Source organism: Tursiops truncatus, chromosome 2 (genome assembly GCF_011762595.2).
Source record: "Tursiops truncatus isolate mTurTru1 chromosome 2, mTurTru1.mat.Y, whole genome shotgun sequence".
In the NCBI taxonomy this organism is placed as follows: domain Eukaryota; kingdom Metazoa; phylum Chordata; class Mammalia; order Artiodactyla; family Delphinidae; genus Tursiops; species Tursiops truncatus.
Window position 1 is genome coordinate 165,548 of NC_047035.1, and position 23,473 is coordinate 189,020.

The 23,473-nt window shown below is 44.2% G+C and overlaps 1 long non-coding RNA gene and 1 pseudogene across 1 annotated transcript; both read left to right on the top strand.

Annotated features, from left to right (window-relative positions):
- The first annotated feature begins 6,832 nt into the window (after window positions 1–6,832).
- Window positions 6,833–7,356, top strand: LOC141277903 (immunoglobulin heavy variable 3-23-like; annotated as a pseudogene).
- Window positions 7,357–21,044: 13,688 nt separating this feature from the next.
- Window positions 21,045–21,295, top strand: LOC141277907 (uncharacterized). The gene is made up of 2 exons (XR_012329778.1): window positions 21,045–21,147; window positions 21,231–21,295. It is a non-coding gene; the product is annotated as an uncharacterized lncRNA (long non-coding RNA).
- Window positions 21,296–23,473: the final 2,178 nt, after the last annotated feature.

Consider the following 23,473-nt stretch of genomic DNA (forward strand, 5'->3'; position numbering starts at 1 on the left):
ACATCAGCTTCATTCAGGCATGCGTTATATGGCCATGGGTGGTGAAATGATACTCATGTCTCCAATATGCAGCTCACCCAAAACCTGAAGACAAAACTCGCTGCTGCATATGGGATGCAGCCTTGGAAACTTGCCTTAATTCCAAATACAGCCTGGCAAGTGGGGGCTTACGGTCAAAAAGCCGGGGGGTGGAGTGCACTCGAAATTATGAACAGAAGAAATACAAGCTAAGGGGATTCTGGTTACATAGACTCAAAAGGATTCTTGTTAAAGGGAGACCAGGGTGATCAGATACCGTGTGGGTGATAGGAGGTTTGATGGCTTTGATCAAATACTGTGGGTGATCAGAGTTCAAGGGTAGGGGATCCTCATTATTCTCACTTAGCAGGGCCCTTCACAAAACCTGGCCATGCACATATAAACACAGAAGCCCACAGGTCAAGACTAGTTGAGAAGAGAATTACAAGGAGCCTGTTGCCTAAGGGGTGGTCAGGGGTCTTTGTCACACTTAAGAAGAGGAATAATGAACATACAAGTAAAGCACGGATGCACACAGACACACAGAGAAAAGACCATCTGAGGACTCAGTGGGAAGACGTCCATCTGCAAGCAAAGGAGAAAGGCCTGAGAAGGACCCAAAACTGCTGACACCGTGACCTTAGACTTCTTGCCTCCAGGCCTGAGAGGAATCCATTGCTGTTGTTTAATCCACCCAGTCTGTTATTCTATAATGGCCACACTAGCCAACGAGTACACCTATACTATAGACGCAGATAGACATATATGGAAATGTAAGTATCGTATGGAAAAGAAACATCACCCATTCTTCAGAGGTGACATGAAGCTGTGTCCACCCTGGATCTCAGCCAGCACCCTCCTCCACAGCCCTAGAGAAGGACCAGCCGGGACATTCTTTATATGGAATCATGCTTCCACCTGCACATCACACCCAGCCTCAAGGGGAAAGCACAGCACCTGTGCTACTCAGAGTCAGGGTTCTCATCTTCACTGACATAACTCTCTTAGAGTCAGAGCATTGATCAAAATGAACATGAAAATCTTCTGGTCATTCCTCCTCTTGCGGGCATCCCTCAGCTGTGAGCATCTCCTGGGTCTGAGGAAGGTGGAGTTATGGGGTGACATCTGTGAAGTGGGTGTCTCCTTGTTTCTCCTTCGCCAGGCGTCGTGTCCCAGGTGCTGGTGCAGGAATCGGGCCCAGGACTATTGAAGATCCTCTCCCTTACCCGCTCAGTCTCTGGATTCTCCATCACAAACATTGCTGGCTGCTGGGACTGGATCCCTCAGCCCCCAGGGAAAGGGCTGAGGTGACTGGGGTGCTTTGGTTCTGGGAATAGCACAGCATACAAGATGTCTCTCCAGAAATGACTCTCCACCTCCAGAGACACCTCACAAATTCAGTTTTCCCTGCAGCTCAGCTCCATGATGACCTAGGACTCAGCCCTGTGTTACTGTCCCAGTTGGTTCAGTGAGAAGTCAGGGTGAGTCCAGACACGACCCTCCCTGCAGGGGGCGTTCCAACCACCAGGGGGCGCTCAGCGTCAACTGGAAACAAGTGGACCCATTTCAGGGCAGGTGCAGAGGTTGGGATGGAGGGATTCTCTCTCAGAAGCTGTGGTTTCTCCACTGGATCATTGCCACCCCGGAAGCCTCACCCACAATGATTCCAGGGAAGTTTCTTGTCTCTAAACTTCAGACGTTTTTCATGGATTCAGGTTTGTCTGTCTTTCCCCATCTATCTTTGGAAGAGCTGCACAGATATATTTCTTCTTGAGACCTTTATTTGAAGATTAGGTTACTACTTTCTGTTATTAGTTGTCAAGTTTTTAATCGTTTAATCACATAAATAATTTTTACTGTTGAACTTTAAATCTGCTTTCCGCCATCAGATGGATTTCCAATTCCTCTCATCCTGAAAACCTCTCCAGTCCTGTCTGATGCAACTCCTTTCACTTGAATAGAATGAGTCATGTTGATATTCGGAAACTGATGTCCATACAGCACTGCAGGCATTTTCTGCTCAGGGGACCTTTGGAAATGTCGGGACACAGGCTGGGCTGTAACATGTGGGCTTTGTTTCCTGTACCTTGTCATCTAGTGTGGAGATTGATAATAGATAATTAGATAAAATAGAGAGATAGATAAAATGGAACAGAAACAAGTATATCCTAGTCGTATGGAAAATAACCATAAAAACTGACTACATAACCCATATTTAGGGAATGGTAAAGGCTCGAAGGTGTAAAGATGATACAAGAACCCGTATGAAGTTATTTGCATTAACATAAATATTTTTAAAACTTTTGTAAATATTTTTCTAGCTCACGCCTCAATCACTTGTTGAGTGTCTGGTTTTCTCTCTAAGAAATTGACAAATATATTCCAGTTGGCGGCCACTGGCATCCTTCCAGCAAGCGGATGAGGGGCCTTTTGCTCTACATCATCCCCAGTATTTAACTTTTTTATTATTTTGTGCTTCAACTGTTGTAATAAGTCAGTAGCTGTATTTCATCGTGTTATTTTATGTTTCCTTAATGAAGAATCCTTTTAAAACCTTTATCTCTTCTATGTGTAGGTATCTTCAAATCACTGGCACTGTGTACATTATTTTCATTATTTATTGCTGTCGTTGAGCTGTTAATTTGCTGTATATTCATGATACAAGTCCTTATGAATATGATACTAGGAAGCACATTCTCCAAGTCTGTGCCTAATTCCCTTAACAGTGAAGTTATTGTTACTGTTGCTATTGTTGTTTTCAGAACAGAATTTTTAATGTATACTGAAAAATTACAAATTTATATAATGAATGATGTTTGGTGTATTATATCTAAAAATTCATCATGTAACTGAAGGGCACCCATAACTTCTGCCATGTCCATACTCCAGGCCACTTTCAGGGATGGAGGGTTAAGTTCACCTTCTTGAAGGGAGGATGACCATGATGAGGTACCTGAAGTTATTCCTTAAGGGAGATTTATCCTACCTTCCCCATTAGATATATTTATTCCATCTCTTTATATAAGTATGAATCAAGATACTTGTTTCATAACTTGTGTTAAGGTTATATACTAAGGCATTTTCTTTGCTTCTGTAATTGTGACCACTTGTCACCCATGAGGAGCTCTTTCAGATTGTCTCCTGTATCCTCTTTACGGGCCCCCATCCATTTGTGTGAAGACTTCCTTACTTTCTGGTGCTACAAGAATCTGCAGGATAATCATGTGTATTCTCTTCTGTGGCCCTGGAATTAGCCAGGCCTCACATGAGTCGTGGATCCTTTTCTGGAGAGTAGCATTAGCAACCAGAAGGGTGGGTATTAGGACACTAATGCTGGTGTCCTGTCCACTGGCGGCATTGCCTCTAGACCCATGAGCTAATAGACCTTGGAAATATGTCTGTGTGCTCTACCCCACGTATACACACACACGTCTGCAACTATCTCTGTATCTCACCTTCTGACCTGTGTGAAGGTAAATGTGAGACAATTCTTACATCTCCAATCCTAGTGCAACAACACATGGTTAAATCCAGATTTTCCACCTTGCTTGTCTGTTACTTTCCATCCAACAGTAAGAAACCTGTCTCCACCGATGCCATCCAGCTACTAATTGTTCAATTCCACATGCACAGTAGTAACTGAATGCTTAGCCTGACTCCTGATGGAAATACCATTATCCACCAGGCTCTAGTGCTTACGTGCAGTGGCTTAGAACTTAGTCTTCAGACTCCACTCATTTCCAAAGTCACTTAGGTCAAAACCTACTTTCCCACCTTCTCCAGCCATGTTAATTCATAGATTCACTATGATATTAGCTATCATCTATACAGTGTGCATCGTTCCATCCTTCAGTCTCTGAACTTCTAAGTGAAATTTATATTTATATTAAAAAGGTTCTCCTCTTACTGTATATATTTTGACAAATTCATAGTGCAATGATTCCACCACTGCAATTTCATTGAGAAGAATTTCACTATCCTTAAATATTGTCCATGTTAATCTTATGAAAAACCTTCTCCCAAATTCCTGCTAAATGCTTATCTTATTGGTTTATATATAGACTTGCCTTTTCCCAAAGGTGAAATAGATGAAACTGAACGTTTTCAGACCGATTTTTTAATTAGCAGTATGCATTTAGGATTCCCTCATGTCGTTTCATGGTATAATAGTTTAATATTTAGATCGCTGAATACAATTTCACAGCATGGATACATCACTCATTGTTTATCTGCTAATTTATGGAAGAACGTATTTGTGGCTTCCAATTTTTTTCAATTGTAAATGAAGAGACCACAATAATTCATGGGCAGTCAATGATGGAGCTCTAAGTATCAAGACACTTATGTAAATATTACGAGCATGACGTTGGGGTCTTACATTAAGCTCTGTCTAGGTGTGTGAGTGACTGCGCTGAGGAAGGGCTCTGATACAGAGACCACTCAGCTGACCCAGGCATCATGCTGAAAGGAAGTCACAGCCCAAGCAATGTCTACACGAGGTGGACACAAGGTCCAGCCCTCAGACCCGGCTGAGCCCCCAGCCTACAGTCAGGGTCACCCTCCCTTACACGTGAGTGTGCATCACAAGAGCAGGTTCTGCAGGTGAACTTGAGCCTCTCACAGCGACCCTGCATAGGGCAGGATGGGCTTCTCCTCCAGGCCCTCCCTAAGCAGAGACGGTGAACAAAGTAAAGAGCTGCTGTCAGTAGAATCTGTCAGGGTTTGTGGCAGGGTTTTGTGCGTCAGTCAGCACCTGGAAAATTCTTATTCATTTCCGCCTGCGATCCTATTTCATATGTGGTAAGTATATGGCACAGTGGGACTGGATGAGGGGACAAAGGTCACACTGTGAGCGGACATGCTATGAAACAGTGCAGATCCAAGTCCAGGGCCAAGGCCCTCCTCCCCAGGATGCAGGAGGACCTAAGAGCTCAGGCAGGAATCCTGGGCTGTCCCAGGTAGGAAGACACACCTGTGTGGGTAGAGAGGTAACACCATCTGACTCACATTTTAGCAGGACCACGCTGACACTGGCAAGGTAGTTACTTAGGACACGTTGGGGCACTATTACACCCTAACCACACTCGACCATAAAGCATCCATTTCTAGTTTAATCTTGTGGTAGTTTTTATTCCATTCAGCAGCCTATGACAGGATTAACATTCTTATTTTTTGTGATTCTGTGAGCATTTGTCTCTCTCCAAGATTTAAGTTTGTTGCTGTCTTCATTCTATAATTATCTGATATATTGGTGAGATTTTGATAATGTGCAACTTGCCCCATTTTGAGGCTGTTTTAAGAACACTAAATAAGAAGCATTTTCTCAGCTTCTCATCTCTCTGCGTCTCCAAGACGAGTATCAGCTTTATTGTAACACCCAGAAACTGGAAAGGGTTCCAATATCACACATCAGCTTAATAAATAAGCCAATCATGCTATGATCATTCTTTAAATGCAACCTGTTAAAAAAACCAGGATTCTTGATACACACAAAAACATGAGAGTATTGGGCTTCCCTGGTGGCGCAGTGGTTGAGAGTCTGCCTGCTGGTGCAGGGGACACGGGTTCGAGCCCTGGTCTGGGATGATCCCACGTGCCGCGGAGCGACTGGGCCCGTGAGCCACAACTACTGAGCCTGCGCGTCTGGAGCCTATGCTCCGCAACAAGAGAGGCCGCGATAGTGACAGGCCTGTGCACCGCGATGAAGAGTGGCCCCCGCTTGCCACAACTAGAGAAAGCCCTCGCACAGAAACGAAGACCCAACACAGCAAAAATTAATTAATTAATAAACTCCTACCCCAAACATCTAAAAAAAATAATAATAATAATAAAAAAATAAAGATAGTGAGACTTTAAAAAAAATGAGAGTATTCACAAATATTTGTGCTGAGTAAAATAAGCCATAACAATAAATATATATATATATTTTTTTGTTTTGAACATATATTATGTTCCCACTTTTATAAATTCTAGAAAATGAAAAGTAACCTGCAGTAAAAAGGGAAGATCAACGGTGATGAGGGGACAGGATGGAAGATAACAAGGGACAGGAAGGCGGAAACCCAGAAACTACTGAAAATAATGAGAGGAATTGATTTGTTCTCTCCTGATAATGCTTATGCCTCCATCAGTATTCATCACAGTGTTCATTCTGAGTGTGTGCGCTTTGTTACATGTCAAGAACCTCATTAAAGTAATTACAAATAAAGGAATGCATGACATGGGAGGGAAGGAGTGAAGGGAAGATACTGAAACATAAGAGACTCTTGAAAATACTTCTCATCAACGCTGACCCCCTCCATATATTTTAGGTAAACACGAAAAGAGTGCAAAGTCATCATGACCTCATTACAGGAGGGGGATCTGCAAACCTCACCCGGAAACTCCAACTCTGTCCTCTAGTAGGTTCCAGGGAGCAGCCTGGCCCAGAGCTCAGGTGCAGATGCTGGATCTAACGGTCACCCCATGTTTCTCCTTGGACACTACACACACCCTCCATTCCTCTGGGTGTAGTTTACACTCCTAATATGAGGGTAACAATGACAGCTACATCATGGGATGTGAGTGCATATGTAAGATGATATATGGGTCTTAAGGGTTTACTCCGGAACAATCACACAATGAAAGTTATATTTCCCAGTTGCTATCAACACCACAAAATCCAAGACTCTCACACCTGCTCTGAGACCCTGCCCTTTCTGAGGACATTCAACGACATAGCCTCTTATATACTAGAAGGTCATGCAAATAGGGTCCTTCCTCTGCTGATATAAAGCAGCCTCAGCCCTGACCCTGCAGCTCTGGGAGAGGAGCTCCAGCCCGGGATTTCCACGTGCCCAATTCGGGGTTCAGGACAGAACACTCACCATGGACTTTGGGCTGAGCTGGGTTGTCCTTGTGGCTATTTTACAAGGTAATTTATGGAGAGCAAGAGACACTGAGCATGTGAGTGGATGTGAGTGAGGGAATCAGTGGATGGGTGACAGTCTCCTGACCAGGATGTCTCTGTGTTTGCAGGTGTCCAGTGCGAGGTGCAGCTGGTGGAGTCTGGGGGAGGCTTGGTGCAGCCTGGGGGCGTCTCTGCGACTCTCCTGTGCAGCCTCTGGATTTCACCTTTCAGATAGCTATGCCATGGGCTGGGTCCGCCAGGCTCCAGGGAAGGGGCTGGAGTGGATCTCAGCTATTAGTAGTAGTGGTGGTAACACAAACTATGCAGACGCTGTGAAGGGCCGATTCACCATCTCCAGAGACAACTCCAAGAACACGCTGTATCTGCAAATGAACAGCCTGAGATCTGAGGACACGGCCGTGTATTACTGTGCGAAAGATACACAGTGAGGGGAAGTCAGTGTGAGCCCAGACACAAACCTCCTTGCAGGGAGACAGGAGGGGGGATGCAGGGGGCACTCAGGACATACAACTCCTCTGTGTTTCAGCCGCAGGAGCAGGTGCAGATGGTAGTTAAGGGCTGCTTTCCTCTAAGGGTCTGGGGTTTCCTCTCCATATACCAGTTTTCCCTGGGGAACCTCTCTGTACTCATCCATGGTTCTTGACTTACACATTCAGTCTCTCAATTACAAAGACTTTTCGAAATAGGAGAATAAGTGACATATATGAAAGGCAGAGACTCAAAGTTATATATTCGGGTTTTCCCTTGTCTAACTCTTGTCTAAATAGACCCATGTCGAGTAAGGGAAGATGGCGGAAGAGTAAGACGCGGAGATCACCTTCCTCTCCACAGATACACCAGAAATACATCTACACGTGGAACAACTCCTGCAGAACACCTACTGAAGGCTGGCAGAAGACCTCAGACCTCCCAAAAGGCAAGAAACTCCCCACGTACCTGGGTAGGGCAAAAGGAAAAAAGAATAAACAGAGACAAAAGAATAGGGACGGCACCTGCACCAGTGGGAGGGAGCTGTGAAGGAGGAAAAGTTTCCACACACTAGGAAGCCCCTTCGCGGGCGGAGACTGCGGGAGGCGGAGGGGGGAGCTTCGAAGCCGCGGAGGAGTGCACAGCAACGGGTGCGGAGGGCAAAGCGGGGAGATTCCCGCACAGAGGATCGGTGCCGACCGGCACTCACCAGCCCGAGAGGCTTGTCTGCTCACCCGCCGGGACGGGCGGGGCTGCGAGCTGAGGCTCTGAGGCTAGGGTTTCGGTTTCGGACGGAGCGCAGGGAGAGGACTGGGGTTGGCGGCTTGAACATAGCCTGAAGGGGTTAGTGCACCACAGCTAGCCGGGAGGGAGTCCGGGGAAAAGCCTGCACCTGCCGAAGAGGCAAGAGACTTTTTCTTCCCTCTTTGTTTCCTGGTGCGTGAGGAGAGGGGTTTAAGAACGCTGCTTAAAGGAACTCCAGAGACGGGCGCGAGCCGCGGCTAAAAGCGCGAACCCCAGAGACGGGCGCGAGCCGCGGCTGAAAGCGCGGACCCCAGAGACGGGCGCGAGCCGCGGCTGAAAGCGCGGACCCCAGAGACGGGCGCGAGCCGCGGCTGAAAGCGCGGACCCCAGAGACGGGCGCGAGCCGCGGCTGAAAGCGCGGACCCCAGAGACGGGCGCGAGCCGCGGCTGAGGGCGCGGACCCCAGAGACGGGCGCGAGCCGCGGCTGAGGGCGCGGACCCCAGAGACGGGCGCGAGCCGCGGCTGAGGGCGCTGACTCCAGAGACGGGCGCAAGCCGCGGCTGGAGGCGCGGACCCCAAGGCGGGCGGGAGACGTTGGGGCTGCTGCTGCCGCCACCAAGGGGCCTGTGTGCGAGCGCAGGTCGCTCTCCACTCCCCTCTTCCGCGGAGCCTGTGCAGCCCGCCACTGCCGGGTTCCCGGGATCCGGAGACGACTTCCCCGGGAGAGCGCACGGCGGGCCTCGGGCTGGTGCAGAGTCACGCCGGACTTTGCCGCCGCAGGCCCGCCCCGCATTCCGTGCCCCTCCCTCCCCGCCGCCGGCCTCCGTACGCCAGAACCCCCGAATCAGCGGCTCCTTTAACCCCGTCCTGTCTGAGCAAAAAACAGACGCCCTCCAGCGACCTACACGCAGAGGCAGGGCCAAATCCAAAGCTGAGCCCCTGTGAGCTGTGAGAACAAAGAAGAGAAAGGGAAATCTCTCCCAGCAGCCTCAGAAGCAGCGGATTAAAGCTCCACAATCAACTTGATGTACCCTGCATCTGTGGAATACATGAATAGACAGCCAACCATCCCAAATTAAGGAGGTGGACTTTGGGAGCAAGATCTATGATTTTTCTCCCTATTCCTCTTTTTGTGAATGTGTATGTGTATGCTTCTGTGTGAGATCTTGTCTGTATAGTCTTGCTTCCACCATTTGTCCTAGGTTCTATCCGTCCATGGTTTTTTCTTAAAATTTTTTTTCTTAATAATCAATTTTAATTTTAAGAACGTTATTATACTTTACCTTCGTCCTTTCTTTCTTTCTTTCTTCCTTCCTTCCTTCCTTCCCTCCTTTAGACAACGAATCATCCCAAATTGAGGAGGTGGTCTCTGACAGCAAGATTTATGATTTTTCCCCCTTTACCTCTTTTTGTGAGGGTGTATGTGTACGCTTCTGTGTAAGACTTGTCTGTATAGCTTTGCTTCCAACATTTGTCCTAAGGTTCTATCCGTCCCTTTTTTTTTTTCTAATTAAGAATTTTTTAATTCAATAACTTTATTATACTCTATTTTATTTTTACTGTATCTTCCTTTCTGTTTTCCCTTCTTTCCCTCCTTCCTTCCTTCCTCCCTCCCTCCTTTCGTTCCTTCTTGCCTTCTTTCCTTCCTTGCTTCTTTCTTTCTTCCTTCCTTCCTTCCTTCCTTCCCTCCTTCCTTCCCTCCTTTAGACAACGAATCATCCCAAATTGAGGAGGTGGTCTCTGACAGCAAGATTTATGATTTTTCCCCCTTTACCTCTTTTTGTGAGGGTGTATGTGTACGCTTCTGTGTAAGACTTTGTCTGTACAGCTTTGCTTCCAACATTTGTCCTAAGGTTCTATCCGTCCTTTTTTTTTTTTCTAATTAAGAATTTTTTAATTCAATAACTTTATTATACTTTATTTTATTTTTACTGTATCTTCTTTCTTTTTGTTTTTCCTTCTTTCCCTCCTTCCTTCCTCCCTCCCTCCCTCCCTCCTTTCGTTCCTTCTTGCCTTCTTTCCTTCTTTGCTTCTTTCTTTCTTTCTTCCTTCCTTCCTTCCTTCCTTCCCTCCTTCCTTCCCTCCTTTCCTTCTTTCTTTCCTCATACGTCTACTAATTCCCTCTACTTTTTCTCCCTTTTATTCTGAGCCGTGTGGATGAAAGGCTCTTGGTGCTCCAGCCAGGAGGCAGGGCTCTGCCTCTGAGGTAGGAGAGCCAACTTCAAGACACTGGTTCACAAGAGACCTCCCAGCTCCAGATAATATCAAACGGCGAAAATCTCCCAGAGACCTCCATCTTAACACCAGCACCCAGCTTCACTCAACGACCAGCAAGCCACAGTGCTGGACAACCTGTGCCAAACAACTAGCAAAACAGGAACACAACCCCACCCATTAGCAGAGAGGCTGCCTAAAATCATAATAAGGCCACAGACACCCCAAAACACACCACCAGACGTGAACCTGCCCACTAGAGAGACAAGATCCAGCCTCTTCCACCACAACACAGGCACTAGTCCCCTCCACCAGGAAGCCTACACAACCCACTGAACCAACCTTAGCCACTGGAGACAGACATCAAAAACAGGAGGAACTACGAACCTGCAGCCTGCAAAAAGGAGACCCCAAACACAGTAAGATAAGCAAAATGAGAAAACAGAAAAACACACAGCAGATAAAGGAGCAAGATAAAAATGCACCAGACCTAACAAATGAAGAGGAAATATGCAGTCTACCTGAAAAAGAATTCAGAATAATGATAGTAAGGTTGATCCGAAATCTTGGAGATAGAATGGACAATAGAATGGACAAAATGCAAGAATCAGTTAACAAGGACCTAGAAGAACTAAAGATGAAACAAGCAACGATGAACAACACAATAAATGAAATTAAAAATACTCTAGATGGGATCAATAGCAGAATAACTGAGGCAGAAGAACGGATAAGTGACCTGGAAGATAAAATAGTGGAAATAACTACTGCAGAGCAGAATAAAGAAAAAAGAATGAAAAGAACTGAGGACAGTCTCAGAGACCTCTGGGACAACATTAAACTGCACCAACATTCGAATTATAGGGGTTCCAGAAGAAGAAGAGAAAAAGAAAGGGACTGAGAAATATTTGAAGAGATTATAGTTGAAAACTTCCCTAATATGGGAAAGGAAATAGTTAATCAAGTCCAGGAAGCACAGAGAGTCCCATACAGGATAAATACAAGGAGAAATACGCCAAGACACATATTAATCAAACTGTCAAAAATTAAATACAAAGAAAGCATATTAAAAGCAGCAAGGGAAAAACAACAAATAACACATAAGGGAATCCCCATAAGGTTAACAGCTGATCTTTCAGCAGAAACCCTACAAGCCAGAAGGGAGTGGCAGGACATACTGAAAGTGATGAAGGAGAAAAACCTGCAACCAAGACTACTCTACCCAGCAAGGATCTCATTCAGATTTGATGGAGAAATTAAAACCTTTACAGACAAGCAAAAGCTGAGAGAGTTCAGCACCACCAAACCAGCTTTACAACAAATGCTAAAGGATCTTCTCTAGGCAAGAAACACAAGAGAAGGAAAAGACCTATAATAACGAACCCAAAACAATATAGAAAATGGGAATAGGAACATACATATCGATAATTACCTTAAATGTAAATGGACTAAATGCTCCCACCAAAAGACACAGATTAGCTGAATGGATACAAAAACAAGACCCTTACATATGCTGTCTACAAGAGACCCACTTCAGACCTAGAGACACATACAGACTAAAAGTAAGGGGATGGAAAAAGATATTCCATGCAAATGGAAACCAAAAGAAAGCTGGAGTAGCAATTCTCATATCAGACAAAATAGACTTTAAAATAAGGACTATTAAAAGAGACAAAGAAGGACACTACATAATGATCAAGGGATCGATCCAAGAAGAAGATATAACAATTGTAAATATTTATGCACCCAACATAGGAGCACCTCAATACATAAGGCAAATACTAACAGCCATAAAAGGGGAAATTGACAGTAACACATTCATAGTAGGGGACTTAAACACCCCACTTTCACCCATGGACAGATCATCCAAAATGAAAATAAATAAGGAAACACAAGCTTTAAATGATACATTAAACAAGATGGACTTAATTGATATTTATAGGACACTCCATCCAAAAACAACAGAATACACATTTTTCTCAAGTGCTCACGGAACATTCTCCAGGATAGATCATATCTTGGGTCACAAATCAAGCCTTGGCAAATTTAAGAAAATTGAAATTGTATCAAGTATCTTTTCTGACCACAACGCCATGAGACTAGATATCAATTACAGGAAAAGATCTGTAAAAAATACAAACACATGGAGGCTAAACAATACACTACTTAATAATGAAGTGATCACTGAAGAAATCAAAGAGGAAATCAAAAAATACCTAGAAACAAATGACAATGGAGACACAACGACCCAAAACCTGTGGGATGCAGCAAAAGCAGTTCTAAGGGGGAAGTTTATAGCAATACAAGCCCACCTTAAGAAGCAGGAAACATCTAGAATAAACAACCTAACCTTGCACCTCAAGCAATTAGAGAAAGAAGAACAAAAAAACCCCAAAGCTAGCAGAAGGAAAGAAATCATAAAAATCAGATCAGAAATAAATGAAAAAGAAATGAAGGAAACAATAGCAAAGATCAATGAAACTAAAAGCTGGTTCTTTGAGAAGATAAACAAAATAGATAAACCACTAGCCAGACTTATCAAGAAAAAAAGGGAGAAGACTCAAATCAATAGAATTAGAAATGAAAAAGGAGAGGTAACAACTGACACTGCAGAAATAAAAGAGATCATGAGAGATTACTACAAGCAACTCTATGCCAATAAAATGGACAATCTGGAAGAAATGGACAAATTCTTAGAAATGCACAACCTGCCAAGACTGAATCAGGAAGAAATAGAAAATATGAACAGACCAATCACAAGCACTGAAATTGAAACTGTGATTAAAATCTTCCAACAAAGAAAAGCCCAGGACCAGATGGCTTCACAGGCGAATTCTATCAAACATTTAGAGAAGAGCTAACACCTATCCTTCTCAAACTCTTCCAAAATATAGCAGAGGGAGGAACACTCCCAAACTCATTCTACGAGGCCACCATCACCTTGATACCAAAACCAGGCAAGGATGTCACAAAGAAAGAAAACTACAGACCAATATCACTGATGAACATAGATGCAAAAATCCTCAACAAAATACTAGCAAACAGAATCCAACAGCACATTAAAAGGATCATACACCATGATCAGGTGGGGTTTGTTCCAGGAATGCAAGGATTCTTCAATATACGCAAATCTATCAATGTGATAAACCATATTAACAAACTGAAGGAGAAAAACCATATGATCATCTCAATAGATGCAGAGAAAGCTTTTGACAAAATTCAACACCCATTTATGATAAAAACCCTGCAGAAAGTAGGCATAGAGGGAACTTTCCTCAACATAATAAAGGCCATATACGACAAGCCCACAGCAAACATCATCCTCAATGGTGAAAAACTGAAAGCATTTCCACTAAGATCAGGAACAAGACAAGGGTGCCCACTCTCACCACTCTTATTCAACATAGTTTTGGAAGTTTTAGCCACAGCAATCAGAGAAGAGAAGGAAATAAAAGGAATCCAAATCGGAAAAGAAGAAGTAAAGCTGTCACTGTTTGCAGATGACATGATCCTATACATAGAGAATCCTAAAGATGCTACCAGAAAACTACTAGAGCTAATCAATGAATTTGGTAAAGTAGCAGGATACAAAATTAATGCACAGAAATCTCTGGCATTCCTATATACTAATGATGAAAAATCTGAAAGTGAAATCAAGAAAACACTCCCATTTACCATTGCAACAAAAAGAATAAAATATCTAGGAATAAACCTACCTAAGGAGACAAAAGACCTGTATGCAGAAAACTATAAGACACTGATGAAAGAAATTAAAGATGATACAAATAGATGGAGACATATACCATGTTCTTGGATTGGAAGAATCAACATTGTGAAAATGACTCTACTACCCAAAGCAATCTATAGATTCAATGCAATCCCTATCAAACTACCACTGGCATTTTTCACAGAACTAGAACAAAAAATTTCGCAATTTGTATGGAAACACAAAAGACCCCGAATAGCCAAAGCAATCTTGAGAACAAAAAAAGGAACTGGAGGAATCAGGCTCCCTGACTTCAGACTATACTACAAAGCTACAGTTATCAAGACAGTATGGTACTGGCACAAAAACAGAAAGATAGATCAATGGAACAGGATAGAAAGCCCAGAGATAAACCCATGCACATATGGACACCTTATCTTTGATAAAGGTGGCAGGAATGTACAGTGGAAAAAGGACAGCCTCTTCAATAAATGGTGCTGGGAAAACTGGACAGGTACATGTAAAAGAATGAAATTAGAACACTCCCTAACACCATACACAAAAATAAGCTCAAAATGGATTAAAGACCTAAATATAAGGCCAGAAACTATCAAACTATTAGAGGAAAACCTAGGCAGAACACTCTATGACATAAATCACAGCAAGATTCTTTCTGACCCACCCCTAGAGTAATGGAAATAAAAACAAAAATAAACAAATGGGACCTAATGAAACTTCAAAGCTTTTGCACAGCAAAGGAAACCATAAACAAGACCAAAAGACAACCCTCAGAATGGGAGAAAATATTTGCAAATGAAGCAACTGACAAAGGATTAATCTCCAAAATTTACAAGCAGCTCATGCAGCTCAACAACAAAAAAACAAACAACCCAATCCAAAAATGGGCAGAAGACCTAAATAGACATTTCTCCAAAGAAGATATACAGACTGCCAACAAACACATGAAAGAATGCTCAACATCATTAATCATTAGAGAAATGCAAATCAAAACTACAATGAGATATCATCTCACACCAGTCAGAATGGCCATCATCAATAAATCTAGAAACAATAAATGCTGGAGAGGGTGTGGAGAAAAGGGAACCCTCTTGCACTGCTGGTGGGAATGTGAATTGGTTCAGCCACTATGGAGAACAGTATGGAGGTTCCTTAAAAAACTACAAATAGAACTACCATATGACCCAGCAATCCCACTACTGGGCATATACCCTGAGAAAACCGAAATTCAAAAAGAGTCATGTACCAAAATGTTCATCGCAGCTCTATTTACAATAGCCCGGAGATGGAAACAACCTAAGTGCCCATCATCGGATGAATGGATAAAGAAGATGTGGCACATATATACAATGGAATATTACTCAGCCATAAAAAGAAACGAAATTGAGCTATTTGTAATGAGGTGGATAGACCTAGAGTCTGTCATACACAGTGAAGTAAGTCAGAAAGAAAAAGACAAATACAGTATGCTAACACATATATATGGAATTTAAGAAAAAAAAAATGTCATGAAGAACCTAGGGGTAAGGCAGGAATAAAGACGCAGACCTCCTAGAGAACGGACTTGAGGTTATGGGGAGGGGGAAGGGTGAGCTGTGACGGGGCGAGAGAGAGTCATGGACATATACACACTAACAAACGTAGTAAGGTAGATAGCTAGTGGGAAGCAGCCGCATGGCACAGGGATATTGGCTCGGTGCTCTGTGACAGCCTGGAGGGGTGGGATAGGGAGGGTGGGAGGGAGGGAGACGCAAGAGGGAAGAGATATGGGAACATATGTATATGTATAACTGATTCACTTTGTTATAAAGCAGAAACTAACACACCATTGTAAAGTAATTATACCCCAATAAAGATGTTAAAAAAAAAAAAAACAATAAATAAATAAATAAATAGACCCATGTCAAACTATCCCAACAGATGTATAAACAGTTGAACATACTCTTCCCTCCTCATTGTGGTATCTCAGCCCTGCCCTACTGTAGACAGCTGTCCCTGCCAGGATGCTGCCTGTTGACTTGCTGCTAACCTCTTGCATGAGAAGCATAAATATGCCGAGCAGCTCCGGATCCTCAGGGGGTCGCTGGGAAAGATGCCAGTTAGAGGGGACGTGGGTGGGGGTGTTTCTACATGTGCTCCTTGCTTCCAGGCCCAGTAGAATCCCTATACGCTTAGATCATACCTGCATCCTCTTCTACTGCGCAGATTATTTTATGTAAATATTCATCGTCAAAGCTATTACCAATAGACAAGTAGTTGGTAGGGAATGGTTGTAGTCAGGTGGATAATAACATGAATTTTCAAAAACGGCTGAAACCAGTCTATGCTCCTTTCTTCACCACAGCTTCTCAAGGGAGCACTAAAATGCAGGAAAAATCACACATGTTCTCATTCCAGGAAAAGTCCTGCAGACCTACAGGCAGGCCCACCTCTGTCCAGGAACCCCTGCAGGGGCGGCCAGGCCCAGGGTGAGAAGCCCAGGCCTGGATAGGAGGTCTCACTGTGTCCTGATGTGTGCTCTCCAGCACATCACCTAACAAATCCAGGCAGCTGTTTAGCTTCACGTCTGTTAGATGCAGCTGAACTGCCACCTGCAGCACATGCTTGGTGTGAAAATGGAGAAACAAAATAATAAAGTTGCTCTGAGTATTGGGGCCCAGGGTAGGCCACCCCAAAGTGCACCTCCGTTGTATATTGATTGTTGTGAATTAAAGTGACTTAAGAAAGCGCCAAGACAGAGAGACAGTCCGACCTTCCTTTCTGTCCCCCTGAAGCAAGAAATTAATCTCTCACGTGAAAGGTGCTCTCCCTGCATCTGGAAGGAGGAGGACACCCTCATCACCAGAGATGGGAATTTGGGCCTGGAAGCCTCTATGAACAAACCATGTTCCTTCTTTAATGCACCACCCCGCCCCCAAACTCTGCTTAGGTTCTACTAATTGGGCACCAATAACATACATTTCTTTGTCCTGTCAATTCCTCAGAAGTATGGCATCTTTCTCTAACTATACAAAAGCTGCCTGCTTTGGTCACTTCTAGATCCATTTCGATGACACATCCATGCACATGATTAAAAGTTATTTTATATCCTGTCAATCTGTCTTTGTTAGTTTTATTATGAGTCCAGCCTCAGGAACTCAAGAGGGGCAGAGGAAGAGATTTCCCTCCTGACATGTCCAAGTTGTCTTCTGTTCAGCCTCACGCTGTACAACATCTTAGGATCCTCAGTCCTCACGGCTACTGTCACTCTGCTGACATCACCTTGCCAGGTGTGTTTTTCTGGCATCTATTTTCTGCATTTCCATCTCACCATTCGATATTTCTTCCAAATCGGCGTGAGATTTCAGTGTCCATTGTCTGGATGTACAAAGTTTATTAGTCATTCCTATGAAAGGACCTCTTGGTCTTTTCCAAATTTTGGCAGATATGAATAATTCTCAGTGAGCATCGTGTGCAGGGTTCTCTCTGGACTAAAGTCTTATTGTCTTTCAGATACGTACAAAGGAGCACTACTGCTGAAACATAGATACGGGTATGTTTAGTATTGCAGGAAGCCCCTAAAATGTCTCCCAAGGTGCACCCTGTTCTGCATCCCCACCAGCTGTGAATGGACCCCCTGCTGCTTCACATCCTGCAGGTGTTTAAGGTTCTCAGAGTCCTGATCTGATCCACTTGTAAGTTTTCAGGGATATGTCCTTGTTCGGAATGCCACTTCCCTGTGACATATGTTCTCCCACAGCCTTATTTGCAAACTCTTTGTCTTTTTGGTCAGGTGTCTGTTAAGGATTTAGCCCATTTTTTAATCTTTTGTTTCTTTCTTATTGTTGAGTTTAAGGCTTCTTGGAACATATTAGATAACACTCAGATATACTGGATATGTCTTTTGCAAATATTTTCTCCCAATCTCTAGCTTACCTCTGGGTAAATTTCAAATGTGTTTTTATGCTTCTCAAATATTACTTGTTGTGTTTCTATTACAATGAAAAGTGAAGTTAAACTTTCACTTCCTAAGCCATGGGAACTTCATGTGGGAACATGCCACAGTACACTCAAGGCCTCTTTCAGATACCACAAGGAGGGAATGAGAAAACAGAGGAGGGACTTCTTCAGAGATGCTCTTCTGGTAAAGAGAAATGTACCAACATACCCTCCTTCCTGTGTTGCTGGTGAGAACTGTGCTGCGTGTCCACAGAGACACAGATCCTTGATGAGAGAGTGAGATTTCATCAGTTAGAATGACGGTTTCCTAACAATAAATTTTACCCGTGATGGATCTCAGTTTATGAATGACTGTAACTTGAATGATTCAATGGATTTAGCAATGGTTGAAAACAAAATCAATAACTTGAATTATTATTATTAATTTTAATTTATGTTGCCCCAGAGAAGAGTTTGACAATTACAATTTCAGTAACACATTTCCATAATTTTTACTTATGCCTGTTAAAATTTAGACAACATATTGTTTCATAATGAATGTTTCATCTACATCCCTCACATTTGAAACTGGATTCCAAGTGGACCTAGAAAATGAAATGTGAGGACAGCGAATGTCCCCACATTCAGTAACGTCTAAGGCAACAAATCAAACATCACACGAGGACGCTGCTGATTTCCAACTATAGTTCCCGCTTCTTCTTTGCCCAATGATTCCAGGAAAGCTACTAAATGACCTAAACCCTCTGGTCCCAATGTTGCTGAAGCTCACACCTCATTCTGAGCTTATCCCCTCAAGAGTTTATAAGGTAAAACACAGAGACCATCAGAAGGACCTGTCCACAAGGTCCCCAAGAAGCCACCACCATCAGCCCTTCTCCCTCCCATCACGATGGTCAGGCCCTCTTGATGTGACCATCAATGGTAACCTGCAGAGCAAGATGACTGAAATCTCCCCACTACATTTCCCATCACCCACTGGGCATCTCTAATAGATATTCCCTCAAGCATTATCATATGATCCAGTCTCCAGACATAATTTCCTCCAATTATCTCCACAAAGGAAAAATAACTTTTTTAGTTCTGGTGACCTAACACATTTTTCCTATGGTTAAATGGACCCTAACAACACATCCCCACCCACTGAAACATAAAGACACCTGTTATATATCCTTCTATGTTAACACGAATTTGGATGGATCTCCTCTAATCCACCAGCTCAAGAAGGGCAGGTCAGATGCTCGGGCATCTGTACAAATGCAGGCCCTTCTTCCACCTGCTGAATAATGGGCCCACTGGTTCCAGGTTTTAGATGCCATCCTTCCGCTCCCCTATCCCACAGCGTATCAGCTCAATTTTCAGGTCCTGACAACAGGGTCCAGACTTGTCCTGTGATTCTTGCCCATATCACTGTGGTTGGCTCTCCTATTATCAACATTCAAGCAGGCTGATTCTTTAGTATTTAATTACTCTGCAAATATTATTGGAAAAGCTACAAGAAGTATAGTACTGTGTTCATGAAAGAGTATGGAGTAAATATCTTCTCACAGACGGCAGGCTCGACACCAGTCAGTGTACAGAAGAAATCACTGGGTGAGAGAGAGGTGACCTGCCCAGACCCACAGGTGTGGCCTCTCAGTGCAGGAGTGGAACCAGGGCTACATGTACAGGGTGTCAGTCAGAGATGGGACTCACATTGGTCTTCCTGGTTCCCAGAAGAATTAACATCACTGATGACACTCATGTCAAAATCAACACCCCTGGCAACCCCACTATAAATGTCAGACATACCATTACCATCGTGATCCCAATTTACATCCTTGCAGACTGAAATGCAGTGGTGAGGCCAGATCCTCAGTGCCCACAGTGAAATGGGATGGAGCTGTGTTCTGCTCTCCAGCACCATTTACTGATGTGACCTCAGGCACAGTCCCAGGACTCACTGACCCAGGGACTCTGGAGAGCTGCTCTCAGGTGGACTTTTCAAAGGAACCCATTTCTGGAGGTGGGCTTTCCTTTGACTATGACGCCCTCATACTCGGCAAGCCATTCACTGTGTAAGTTTACTTCCAAGAATCATGCATGTTCTCTTACCCAGTGCAGAGGGAAATGTGTTCCCTGAGCTCCAATGTCACTGGCTGTGACAGAGATAGAAATGAACACTTCTAGAAGGAGTGAGTCTGTGCACTGTGACCAGGTCAACTGCCCAGCATGTTGGAGTCCTGAGGAGCATCCAGGAGCTGTCTGTTCTTAGGCCTTGCTAGCCCTGGGGATTCCTCAACATCCACCCGCAAGGAGGGAGCTCTGAATTTCGCGGTGTTCCTGCAGACACTCAGCTGTGCACTGTAAACAGGCAGGTCAGGCTTCAGACCACGTCAGCAGTGCTGGGATCCATGACCATCTCAGCAAGAATGACTACCTTGCCCACAAAATAAACTGTGTGTATAGTTGTTAAGAGTAAATCCACCTCCAGAGCAAGTCTTGATAATATTTAAACTGTTTCAGGTGAAGAAATGTTCACCCAAGTTAGGGAAAAGAACTCTGTTGTGAATTTTGATAAACATTCAATTTTACCTGACTTTGTCTGAATTCAATGTGATTATTACATGTATGGTTTGTCTCAAGTACTTGCGTCATCCAGGATAAAACATGAGGTAATGCAGAAAGGAAAAAGCAAGAGTCTGCGTCTGACATCTTGGAGGACCCAGAATGTGTGATGGGTATTTATGTGAAATGTATGCCTCCACGGGACTAAAGTCTATCCCCAAACCTGCCGTTAATCCTTGAGCACAGCTGACTTCCTGACTAGCCCTTCAGCATCATTTCATTCCTGGACACAGAGTCCCCAGGCACAGGGAGGGGACGCCAGGTGGGGGCTGAGTTCTCTGAGGCACAGTCAGCCCTCCTCAGTGGAAGCCAAGAGACTGGGACCTCCTTCACTACTTTCCGATTTTTATAGCCTGGTCCCTCCCATATGCAACATCCCCTTATGTCACAAGGTAAAAACAAAGTACCTGTTCACTTAAATTCGGGTTTCTCCTCATGCTTGAAGAGAATTTCTGGGCTTCAGGAATCTCATGTGCAAGAAGATGAATCCACTGTGGTTCTTCCTCTTCCTGGTGTCAGCTCCCAGAGGTGAGTTCTCAGGGATTCAGACGTGAACACATGGGGAAGCTGCATCTGAGCCCATGAGTCACCGTGGTTCTCTCTGTCCACAGGTGTCCTGTCCCAGGTGCAGCTGCAGGAGTCGGGACCCAGCCTGGTGAAGCCCTCACAGACCCTCTCCCTCACCTGCACTGTCTCTGGATTCTCAATAACCAGTGATAGTGTATCCTGGGTCCGACAGCCTCCAGGAAAGGGCTGGAATGGGTTGGTGCTATGGGTTATAGTGGAAGTGCATATTATAACCCAGCTCTTAAGTCCCGGCTCAGCATCACCAGGGACACCTCCAAGAGCCAAGTCTACTTATCGCTGAGCAGCCTGACAACTGAGGACACAGCCGTGTATTACTGTGCGAGAGACACAGTGAGGGGAAGTCAGTGTGAGCCCAGACACAAAACCTCCCTGCACGGAGGCCCGTTACCACCAGGGGACGCACAGGACCCACCAAGTACAGGGCTGAGGCCTGGGGCAGCAGGCAGATAAGGGCTGGGAGGAAATTCTTGTTAGAACTTGTGCTTTCCTTTTCCTGCCCAGGATCTCCACCAGACACCTCGTCTGTATCCTACTATTTCATTGTTGTGGATTATGTTGTGTCTAGAAAATTTTGTGTGCATGTACATATTTGCTTAATTATTTTTATTATAGTTATGTGTATAAATATATCTATATCTATACATACACACACATATAGTATACAGGAAGTAACGTTGGTTTTCATGTCTTTAGTTTTCTTTTTCACAAAGGAGCTCAGTACAACCCTGAGCACGCCGTAACGTTCAGTGTGAGACTGATGTTTGTGAAACGTGGTAAATATCCCGAGAAGGCACATGAGACTTTAAACATTTAATTTTTGTCCTCTTTTTGTAGATGTGGAGGAGGAGACACGCCATCCTGCTTTCAGTCAACCTGCACAAGCAGGTTGAGTTCTGCAACATGCAGTGTTACAGACTTAGTGCCAGAGCGCCCCAAATTCTGCACATGCAATGATACTCGTTATTCACAGATTAAATATTTTCAAATTCAGCTACGTGCTAGCTTATTGCACCCAAATTAAATGCTGTCATTTTGTGATCTTTCACGGCATTTACAATGTGGCCGGTTCATTGAATCACCCAACACACACACACACACACACACACACACACACACACACAATCCAGCTGAGGTCAGTCAAGGTGATGCTCTCTTTTCTGTTTCAACTCCCTCTGTACTGAGCACTTTTTGGGGTCAAATTAGTGCCATGCTTTTCACATTTCTGTGATTCTTGGCGATTGTTTAAAGTAGTCCCAGGCATAGGGCTGAGGAACAGTCTAGTGTCCCTACGCACAAAGCTGTGAGTGGACTTAGGGAAAATGTACATGAGACATCAGCTTCATTCAGGCATGCGTTATATGGCCATGGGTGGTGAAATGATACTCATGTCTCCAATATGCAGCTCACCCAAAACTGAAGACAAAACTCGCTGCTGCATATGGGATGCAGCCTTGGAAACTGCCTTAATTCCAAATACAGCCTGGCAAGTGGGGGCTTATGGCCAAGAAGGCGGTGGGGTGAGTGGACTGGAAATTATTAAGAGAAGAAATACAAGCTAAGAGGTTCTGGTTCATAGACTCAAAAGGATTCATGCTAAAGGGAGACCAGGTGATCAGATACCGTGTGGGTGATAGGAGTTTGATGCCTTGATCAAATACTGCGGGTGATCAGAGTTCAAGGGTAAGGGATTCTCATAATTCTCACTTAGCAGGCTCTTGACAAACCTGGCCATGCACATATAAACACAGAAGCCCACAGGCCAAGACTAGTTGAGAAGAGAATTACAAGCGCCTGTTAGCTAAGGGGTGGTCAGTGGGTCTTTGTCACACTTAAGAAGCGGAATATGAACATACAAGTAAACCGGGATGCACACAGACACACAGAGAAAAGCCATCTGAGGATTCAGTGAGAAGACGTCCATCTGCAAGCAAAGGAGAAAGGCCTGAGAAGGACCCAAACCTGCGACACCGTGACCTTCGACTTCTTGCCCTCCAGGTCTGAGGGAATCCATTGCTGTGTTTAATCCACCCAGTCTGTTGATTCTGTAATGGCCACACTAGCCAACGAGTACACCTATAATATAGACGCAGATAGACATATATGGAAATGTAAGTATCGTATTGGAAGAAAACATCACCCATTCTTCAGAGGTGACATGAAGCTGGCCACCCTGGGATCTCAGCCAGCACCCTCCTCCACAGCCCTAGAGAAGACCAGCCGGGACCATCTTTATATGGAATCATGCTTCCCACCTGCACATCACACC